This window comes from Miniopterus schreibersii (assembly GCF_964146895.1).
Source record: "Miniopterus schreibersii genome assembly, chromosome: 16".
Lineage (NCBI taxonomy): Eukaryota > Metazoa > Chordata > Mammalia > Chiroptera > Miniopteridae > Miniopterus > Miniopterus schreibersii.
In genome coordinates, this window is record NC_138116.1 from 9,693,388 (window position 1) to 9,702,578 (window position 9,191).

Consider the following 9,191-nt stretch of genomic DNA (forward strand, 5'->3'; position numbering starts at 1 on the left):
AGGTGGTCTTTTGCTGAAGGTTTCTTTCCGAGTCTTGCGGTTAGATGTCTTGCCCGCCTTTGCCATGTGCCCTCCAGCTGAACCCCAGTGCCCATGCAGAGCCCTTAGTGGCAAGCCCATCTAACACCTGGCCCTGGGAGAACCGGGTAGGAGCACACATGAAGGGTACAAGAAATAAGCAATCAGGTGCTTTCTTCAGAGGCCTGAGAGCTCTTAGCCTACAGGTGCTGCTCGAGAGACCAGATTTAAAACCACAAAAAATGTCTGAGTGCTGATTGACAAAGAGTACTCTAGAAGATGGGGTGAGGTTTATCGAGTCCTCTTAGAAGAGAAAGGGACCACTGTTCACTGAGCATCTCAGTGGGCTTGGAGCTTTGAGGGTCCGATGACCAGTTCTGAGCCAGGCCTCGGAGGGCAAGCATTCAAATGGCTCATGTCCCTTAGGCAAAGGCCATTGTTACACTCAGTGCAAAGGGACGGAGCTGGGGCTGGGAGAGGTGAGGCTGGAGCAACCGGGAAGTGAAAAAGGCCCTCAGGTGACATTGTGAATGTCTAGATTTAATTGATGGGCAACTAAGTTCTTACGTAGTTAGACATGAAGGAAATGTTTTGGTGAAATAAACTTTACAACGGGTGGGGGAAGAAGGATGGGAGAGGGGGCTCGCTGAGGGTTTGGAGTCCTGGGATGGGTGTACCTTTGCCACTCGGAGCCATAATGCCTGATGGGAGCCTCACTGGCCACTGTGGCTGAGGGGTAGGAGAGCTGCAAATGCGGCCTCTTGGCGGGGGGCGGGGGGCAGAGTTGTCCTGGTTGCCCTGTATGGGGGGGCAGGGTGACCCTGGAGAAAAGGTAGGTCTGTTTTTCATGGGCTCACCACGTGGGGTGCTGAGCTCTGAGGAGGGACTTGGGCAGTGGGTCACTCATTCACTCACTCATTCAAACATTTTCCAAGTCCCCACTATGTGCCATGGTCTGTGCTGGCTACAGGTATTACACGGGGGCACAGTCCTGATAAGGGTCCTGCCGTTACAGAGCTGACAATAATGGGGACAAATGAGGACATTACAGCACAGCGACATAGTGACAGAGACATCAAATGAGGGTGCCGTGAAGCCTGCGGTTGAGCAGGAAGTGTGCGGGTTCAGCCCAAACTTAGGAAGACCTCTTGAAACCTGGGCAGAGGAAGGGCCCATGGAAAACTCAGCCTAGTGCCTCTGTTCTCTGAGCTTTAACTTCTTAATCTAGAGAGAGCCAGTCTCATCTTTTGGCCACCCTCCCACCAGCTCAACTGCAACCCTGGTGCCTCCTCTCTGTGGTTATCAGCTGTGATACTACTCCCCCCCCCCTCCCGTAAGGCTCCCCTAATCACTGGCTGATTCTCAGCCTCCCCAGGAGCCCGTGGGGCCTCAGTCCAAACTCAGTTTGTCCTCACAGCAAGTAGACTCAGGTTGGAAAGAAAGCATACAAGGGGCAAGAGCAGGGGCCTCCCTCTCTCTTCCCAGGCTTGTCCCTAGAGTCCTCCAACAGCATTCCCTCCCTGTCTTCCCCTCCTCCATTGAGTCTGGAAAGGTGCTGTTTGCCCTGTGCTCAATCCCCAGGGCAACAGACCAGGCAGCAGGTGTGTGTGTGTCGAACAAGGCCATCTCTGAAACGGAGTGGCTGGAGATGAGCTTTGTTTAAATATTCAAGAAGTCAATCATTAATCAAGCCTGGCTTGATGCCCAGCTGCCCACTGTCTCCATTTGGGAGGGCCTGGCCTGGGGCAGGGAAGGCTGTGGGGCATTTTGTGAGGCTACTTGCATCTCAGACGGCAGACAAGTAGCTTTTGGGGGCTAGATTATGCAGCCCCACACGGGGCAGGCTAGAGGGTCAGCAGAAAGATGTGCTGGCCAGTATACAGAGCACGGTGCTCATGAGCTGGGCACCGATGATTTGTACAGGAATGTCTGCTTCTGCTTGAATACATTTTATAAGGGGAATGAAGCAGTGTCTTGTTTCTAACCAGAAACAGAGCAGACATTTTTTGGCCACTGCAGTCCCAGTCCAGCTCCACAGTTGGGTGCCTGAGGAAAACAGGCTGTGTAAAGAACAAGTTCCGGGCATGAATTGTGGTGGAGGCTGTTTTGGAGGGACACAGCCACTGGGTCACTAAAACCATGGTTCCTGAGTCCCTCGGGGAAAAAGGTTGGCCTGGAACCCAGGGCATACATGGAATGTATGGAACCCCACAGAGTCAGCGGCTGTGCACATGGCCTTGCATGAGCTCGCACACACACAGTTACAACTCCCCATGTACCCAGATCTGCTGTACCCGGTTGCACTTGGGCACTATGCATGGGAGCTGTCCCCTCCCCGCCCCCCTCCAACCCTCTCTGACTTGGCGGTCCTCCTCCTGCCCACCCCTACCCCCAGCCTCACCAGTTGCACTGGGGTCTAGTCCCAGCTCCGCCATTCAGCGTTCATCCACGGAGGCTTTGGGTTGTGCCGTGTGAAGACCCAAATGATCAGGCTGATTGAGTACAGCATTAGGACCAGGCAGAGGCCCAGCAGAATCCACTGTCTTTTGGCAACCTGGCTGGGCTTCATGGCTTTGCCCAGGAAGTAGGCATTGGGTGGTGTCACGAGTGGATTGGTGTCCTGTGCTGTGGTGTTCTAGGCCAGGGAGTATAGCCTGCAGGCCAGCAGTAGGGCCACCAGAAACACGACAAAGTTCAGAGCCAACAACATCCACTGCCTGAATTTGGCCTGGTTGGTGTTCAGCTCCAGAATCAGGAATTTCACCTTGTCTTTCTCTTTTTCTGTGGAAGACATGGGAATCTTACAGAGCAGGAGGGACTGGGGAGAGGGCCCTGAGTTGCCCTGTGGCGATCAGAGAGGATCTGCCTGCCACTGGCCCTTCCCCTCAGCCTCAGGTGCCTACCTTCCAAGCCGCAGGTGAGGGCATTGCCCTGGAAGGCAGGTGAGAGAGAGAAGCAGAAGAGAAGGAGATGGGCACAGACAGGGCTACATACCCATGGTGCTCAGCAGTGGCGCCATGCAAGGGTCAGGAGGCAAGATGCCACTCTGTGCTCAGAAGCCAGTCTGGCGGCCTAGCTGGCAGCGCACAAGGAAGCAACTGGGGCATTGGCTGGGCGTGGGCTGTGGCCTTGGCCGAGGCTGCAGCAGGTGCAGGCAGGTCGCACAGCAGCAGTACTGTGCTCGGTCAAGCCGGGTCATAGATGGGCTAGCGGTTAAGGCTGGGTTGGGGTGGGATCTTGTGGGGGAAATGTTTTGACCATTCTGCCTATTTAGAAAGTCCCTCAGGTGGGTGAGACAAGAGGTCTGACCCAAAGCCCAGCTGATGGCCCATGTGAGCAGCACATGAGACTTGGAAAGGTGGCATTTGGGTGTTGCCCAGAGCTCTCAACTCCAAAGTGGCAGCAACGGGCCCCATGGACAAAGTCAGCCCACCATGGCTGGCTGGCTGAGGCAAGGGGACTTTGGGAACTTGGATCAAGTCCACTTAGACCCTCCAACCCCAGCAGAACCAGCCTAGAGACTGGTTCAGGGCAATTACATTTGCCCTGATGAATCAAAAGTAGTAAAATCAAGTTTTAAGATCTATTAGGCAAAAGAGCAGTCAAGAATCTTCTCCTGTGCAAACACTCACCTACCCCTCCCTCCATAGCCCATATTTCACTCTGCTGTCATCTCACCTCCTCAAAGCTCATGATATCCATCTTTCTCAGGGACCTCTCCTCTGCCCTCTTCCCAGAAAATGGTGTTTAAAATCCTAAGCCTGGCCCTGGCCGGTTTGCTCAGTGGTTAGAGCATCGGCCTGCAGACTGAAGGGTCTTGGGTTTGATTCCGGCCAAGGGCACGTACCTCAGTTGCAGGCTCAATCCCTGGCCCTGGTTGGGGCTCATGTGGGAAGCAACCAATCGATGTGACTCTCTCACATCGATCTCTCTCTCTCTCTTTCTTTCCTCCTTCCACTCTCTTGAAAAGAAAAAAATATCCTCAGGTGAGGATTAAAAAGAATAAATTAAAAAAAATAAAATCCTAAGCCTGGAACTCGGGGTCTTCCCTGAGCAGGGACAATCATGCATGAGGACTGGTGAGCAGTGACCAGCAATGAGTGGCAAGGCCTGTACATGCTTTGGTGCCAAGTCTGGCCCTGGGAGCCTTGTGTGCCCTGGGTGGAGTAGGGAGGGAAGTGGTGAGAATGACTGAGCCAAATGTCCCACCAATCAAGTGGGATGAAGGCTCAGAGTTAAAAGTGAGTTGATGTGTTGAAAACAAATGTCCACTACTTATTGCATTCCTGCATTTGGAGACAGAGATCTCTCCTTGGTTCCCCAGCATGACCCCTTCACCTTCCTTTCATGTTCGCCTGAGCACTTTTCTACCGCACCAGCTCCTTTCTTGTATTGTGGTTATTGATTTATCCTGTGGCCTGTTGCCCCCTGCTGGATGCAGGGCAGGCTGGTGGGCATGTGCACAAGTAAATGTTAGCTGAATGAATAAATGATGGGCAGTCAGAGACATGAATGCAGAGAGCAGAGGGGCTCTTTATGTTCCTTGCATTCAGAAGAGCCCCAACCTGGGCAGTCAACTAGAATAAACCCCTGTAGTGTGAAAAGATGGAAAAGCAAATAGACTAGGGAGACAACAGGCTAGCAAGGTGCACCCCTCCCTGGGAGCAAAGCCAGGGGATCAGTCCTGCAGCTCCACCTGGCCTACTGACAAACTGCATGGTGGGATCACAAATATGCTCATTACATTTGCAAAGGACGCTAAATGATGTGGCTTTGTTAATCACCTGACAGGAATAAAACTCAAGATGACCTTGACCAATTAGGGAAATGGACCTATGGAAGTCAGTTGAAAATCTATGGGGAAAAGACCATGTCAGTGGTTGGAGAGCTGGTCTTGAAATCAGTAGACCCAGGTTTAACCTCACCAGACCTGTATCCTTTCACTGATACAGGGACCAGCAGTGGCCACGAGGGCCCAGTCAGCTGGCACAGCCTGGGTGGAGGTTCCTTGGGCCAGGTCCCACCATAGGCTGGCCTCGGATACTGCAAGGACTCTCCTCCTCATGTCAGTGGTTGGAGATGAGGCCAAGTCTACAAAAAGGTTCATCATTTCATTGTTGGTTCACTAGGGCCTCTGGATCATCCTCTGCGGTTGACAGAGAGTTGGGAGATTCCTGTCTCAGGTGACAGGGTCTGGTTCAAGGCCCAGAGAGTTGCCATGCCTCTCCCTCAGCCCCTGGTCTCCATCATTCAGGTGGCAGTGGGTGTCCACAGAGAAGGAAAAGAGCCCTTGCAGGTGCCTCAGATGGCTGGTGGGGTATGCTCTTGGAGGGGTACAGGGTCAAGACTCTGCCAGTCCTATTGGTGAGACCTGGTCCTGAATTTGGGGCAGGGGTGGCAGGGTGAAAGGACAAAGGATTCAGTGCCCAGCTCTGCCACCCCCAGGCTGCTATGTGACTGACCATGAGGCACATACCCTTCCTCTGTGAATGACTACGGGTTGCAAAGTTTCAGATAAACATAAAGGCCTGTGCAGAGCTACCAGGCCCTTCATAGTCGCCCCAAACCATGCTGTAACCAGTAAACTTGAGCTGTGGGCCAGCCCCCAGCACTAGCCCCACTGGTCGAGGCATCTTCCCACCAGCCTCTGCTTCCCTCCTCCCCCAGAGGACCCTCCGGCCCTACCCTGCCTCCCTCTCTCCTGCCCCAGACACTTTGGCTCCTCACCAGCCAGCCCAACCCCCTGGGGTGGGGAGCATGTGCCTGGAGGCCTGGGGACTCTGTTCACCACCTCCTGAAGCTTGTCTGCAGGGCTGCCTTGCCTGTTCTGCAGCTTCCTCAGCATGCGCTTCACGGCGGGTCCTGGAACCTGGTGCTCTTAAACAGGCGGCCCGGGTGCCAAAGTACAGCATGTACTGGGACCTCTTCCCCTTCCTGTGCAGCTGGAACGAGGGTCACCGTATTTGTCATGGGAAGTTAGGGGAGGGAGTAAGGCTACCACAAGGAACTCCCACACCACAGCCCCCCAACCTCTTCCCAAAGCCCATTTTAAGGGTTCAGAATCATCAAAGATGTGGCAAGAGGGAGAGGAGAGGAAGCCTGGGTCCCTAAAAGCAAGTAGGAGATATTTACAAGGGGAGAGCAGCAAGAGATTCTTGCCCAGGGTGTTCAGTATCACCAAGGGGCATGGAGCTTGCAGCCTGCTTTGACACATACTTTGGGACTTCTCTCTTTCCTCTAGCTCTGGACAGGGGGCAGAAGGTGTGGGTCTCCCGCTCCCAACCCCGGGGCTCCTAAGAAGAGCAAGGGGAGAAGAGGTTGGGATGCAAATGGTACCACACCATCTCCTCTTGAGTTTTTTTGGTGATGTTGATGACAAAGTCCCAGGTGGCCTCCATGAACTGGTTCCATACATCCGGGCTGTATCTCATACAACTGCAGGAATGACTTTGCCACGGTCTCACTGTAGAACTTGTCTGCAGAGAAGGAGGTGGGCATCAAACTGTCCTGGGAGCAGCCTGTCCCTGCCTGGTCCCCTTGTCTGACCCCATGCTCCTTTGGGTCTCAGCCCCACCTGAGTTCAGTTCACTTTTGCTCCTGAGCCAAGGCAAGAGCTCAAGTAGGGAAGGTCCGGGGCCAGTCCATCTTGTGCCCATGACCAAGAGAACAGCAAAGCTGGGTGAAGCTATAAGCTAGTCACAATCTGGTTTCATATTGTGACAGCAGGGGCTAAAGAGTCAGCCAGGGAATGTTGGAGCTGGAAAGCCTCACCTACTTTTTGGTTCAACTGTCCCCATTTTACAGCTAAGGAGACTGAGATCCAGAATGGTGACATATGACCTGGTTCACACAGCTAGTTAGTGACAGAGATAAAAGGACTTTTGTTTTATAAGAGAGAGAGAAAGGGGGGGGAGGTTGTTGGGAATCAAACCCATCACCTTCAGGTGTGTGGGATGACACTTCAACCAACTGAGCCACACTGGCTAGGGCTCGGCTTCTTTCTTCAGACTCACTTTCCTCCATACCCAGACTCCCTCCTCCTGCACCCCCTTCACTCACCCTCCTCGGCCCAGTGCACCCACAGCCTCACACCCCTTCCCATGAGCTAACATTATTACGAGGGAAACTGACCAAACCACCTTCCAAATATATTATAATCAAAGTGTATTTAAAACAAGAAAAAAATCAGTGGCACTTCTGGTTAAACTGACTAAACTCTCAGGGAAGTCCCTCCTGCTTCAAGCGTATAGATATGTTTAATAAAAACATAGTATTTTTTTATTACCTATAGTCACCATGATGTACACTATTACAACCCAGCACTTATAACAAGAAGTTTATGCCTTTGGACCACCTTCACCCATTTCACCCACCCTCCTACCTTCCATTTCTGGCAATTACCAAATTGTTTTATGTTTTTTGTTTTTTTTTAGATTCCACATATAAGTGAACTCATACAGTATCTGTCTGTCTTTCTCTGTCTTATTTCATTTAGCACAATGCCCTCAAAGTCCATCCATGTTGTTGCAAATGTAAATATATATATATATAACCACAGCTTCATTATCCATTCATCCATCAAGTATAGGGGTTGAGAGGGGGTGGGGAGATCAAAGAAACTGTCCAGCTACCATAATCACCTTTGACTCATGTAAGTAAGAAAAATCTGGTCACCCAGGAGCCCATGTCCGGCAGGCACAGCATGGGAAGGGCTCAGGCTTTAGGCCACCAGTAGTCTAAATGCTGGAGCGGCCTGTCTTCCCACTGTCAGCACCTCTTCTGCCACCTTCTGGATAGACTGGGCCTCTTCCCCTTCACCCAAGGAGGCAGCAACAGCAGTCTGAACAACTGAAATGTTTCAAAAGGCCTAGTGGATAGGGCTGTCAGGCCGACCGCAATGTTCTGTTCCTCTGGCCCCTTCTGCAGCTCGGCCTTGGGAGTGAGATGCTGGAGGCCTCACACTGCCCACATGCTCTCACAGGCAGCATGAACCTCTGCAGTTCAGGGAGACAGGAAAGGGGCTGATGTGACAATGACCTTTGTGTGGCAGAGAAAGAGCTTTCAAAACGTCAGGCTGCGGAGGGGGTGATTAAGCCTATTGAGGGAGAAGCTTGGAATTATTTAGAGAATATGTTTATAAATTCCATTGTCCTACGTAATTGTAAACTTCAACTCCACATCCTGTCCCATATAACCAAGTTGACATGCAACATACACACAGTGAACTAAAGGGTGTTGGGGGACAGATGTTAGGGGCTGGGGTCAAGGCACCCACAAAGCTGGGAAGAGGCTCAGGACCAAGGGTCCTGACAGAGGGGGCCAGGCTGGCAGTGGAAGCCTATGGCCCTGGAAAACTGACCAACTTCCATTTGGCCAGATTCCAGGTTTGGCATTTACATGTTTGAAAAAAACATCTAGTCCTGTTAACAGGAAGAAGGATCCACAACTCAGGACAGTGTGATCCTGTTCAAACTATGTGCTGAGAAAAATAGACTGGAAGGATATACACCACATGTCAACAGTGCTTCTCTCTTGGTGTTGATATAAAGGGCTTTTATTTCTTTATAGTTTTCTGGATTTTACAAATTTTCTACAATAAACGTAGTTAAAAGTTATAAAGATGTGTTCCTCAAAATGATAGTCCCTCAAACCCACATTGGCCTTCCGAGGGGAGGCTCAGGGCGAGGGCATGTGCTGGGGGGACAGGTAGGGGCAGCACTGGGCAGTTAATTCCTGGGTGGGCTCTGGCTACTGCCAAGCTCCAGCATTTAGGGCCCCTCTCCAGCTGGGGCAAAGGGACCTGGCCATGGGCCCCATGGCCAATACTCAAGTGGTTCTGTCCACTTATACAAGAGGACATGGAGCTGGTACAGGTAGGAAGGAGCTTGAGGTGGCCACGAGGCCAGTTCCGCACCCTCAGCGAGTCAGGCTCACTCAAGGCATGTCCCCCAAGAGAGCCTCCAACCTGGGGACCTGGCCATTTTTGGGAACAGCTTGGGTAGGACTCCCAAAGCACATGGAAATGTGAGGCGGGAAGTCCCGAAAGTCTGCTTCCCAGAGTCCTCCTGGGCTGGTGCCCAGGCCAGGCAGGGGCTGACTGCCAAGGCAGGACATCGGCTGGTTGCCTGGGCTGGAGGGAAGACAGGCGTGGGCACTGCTGGGTGGTGCCCGGG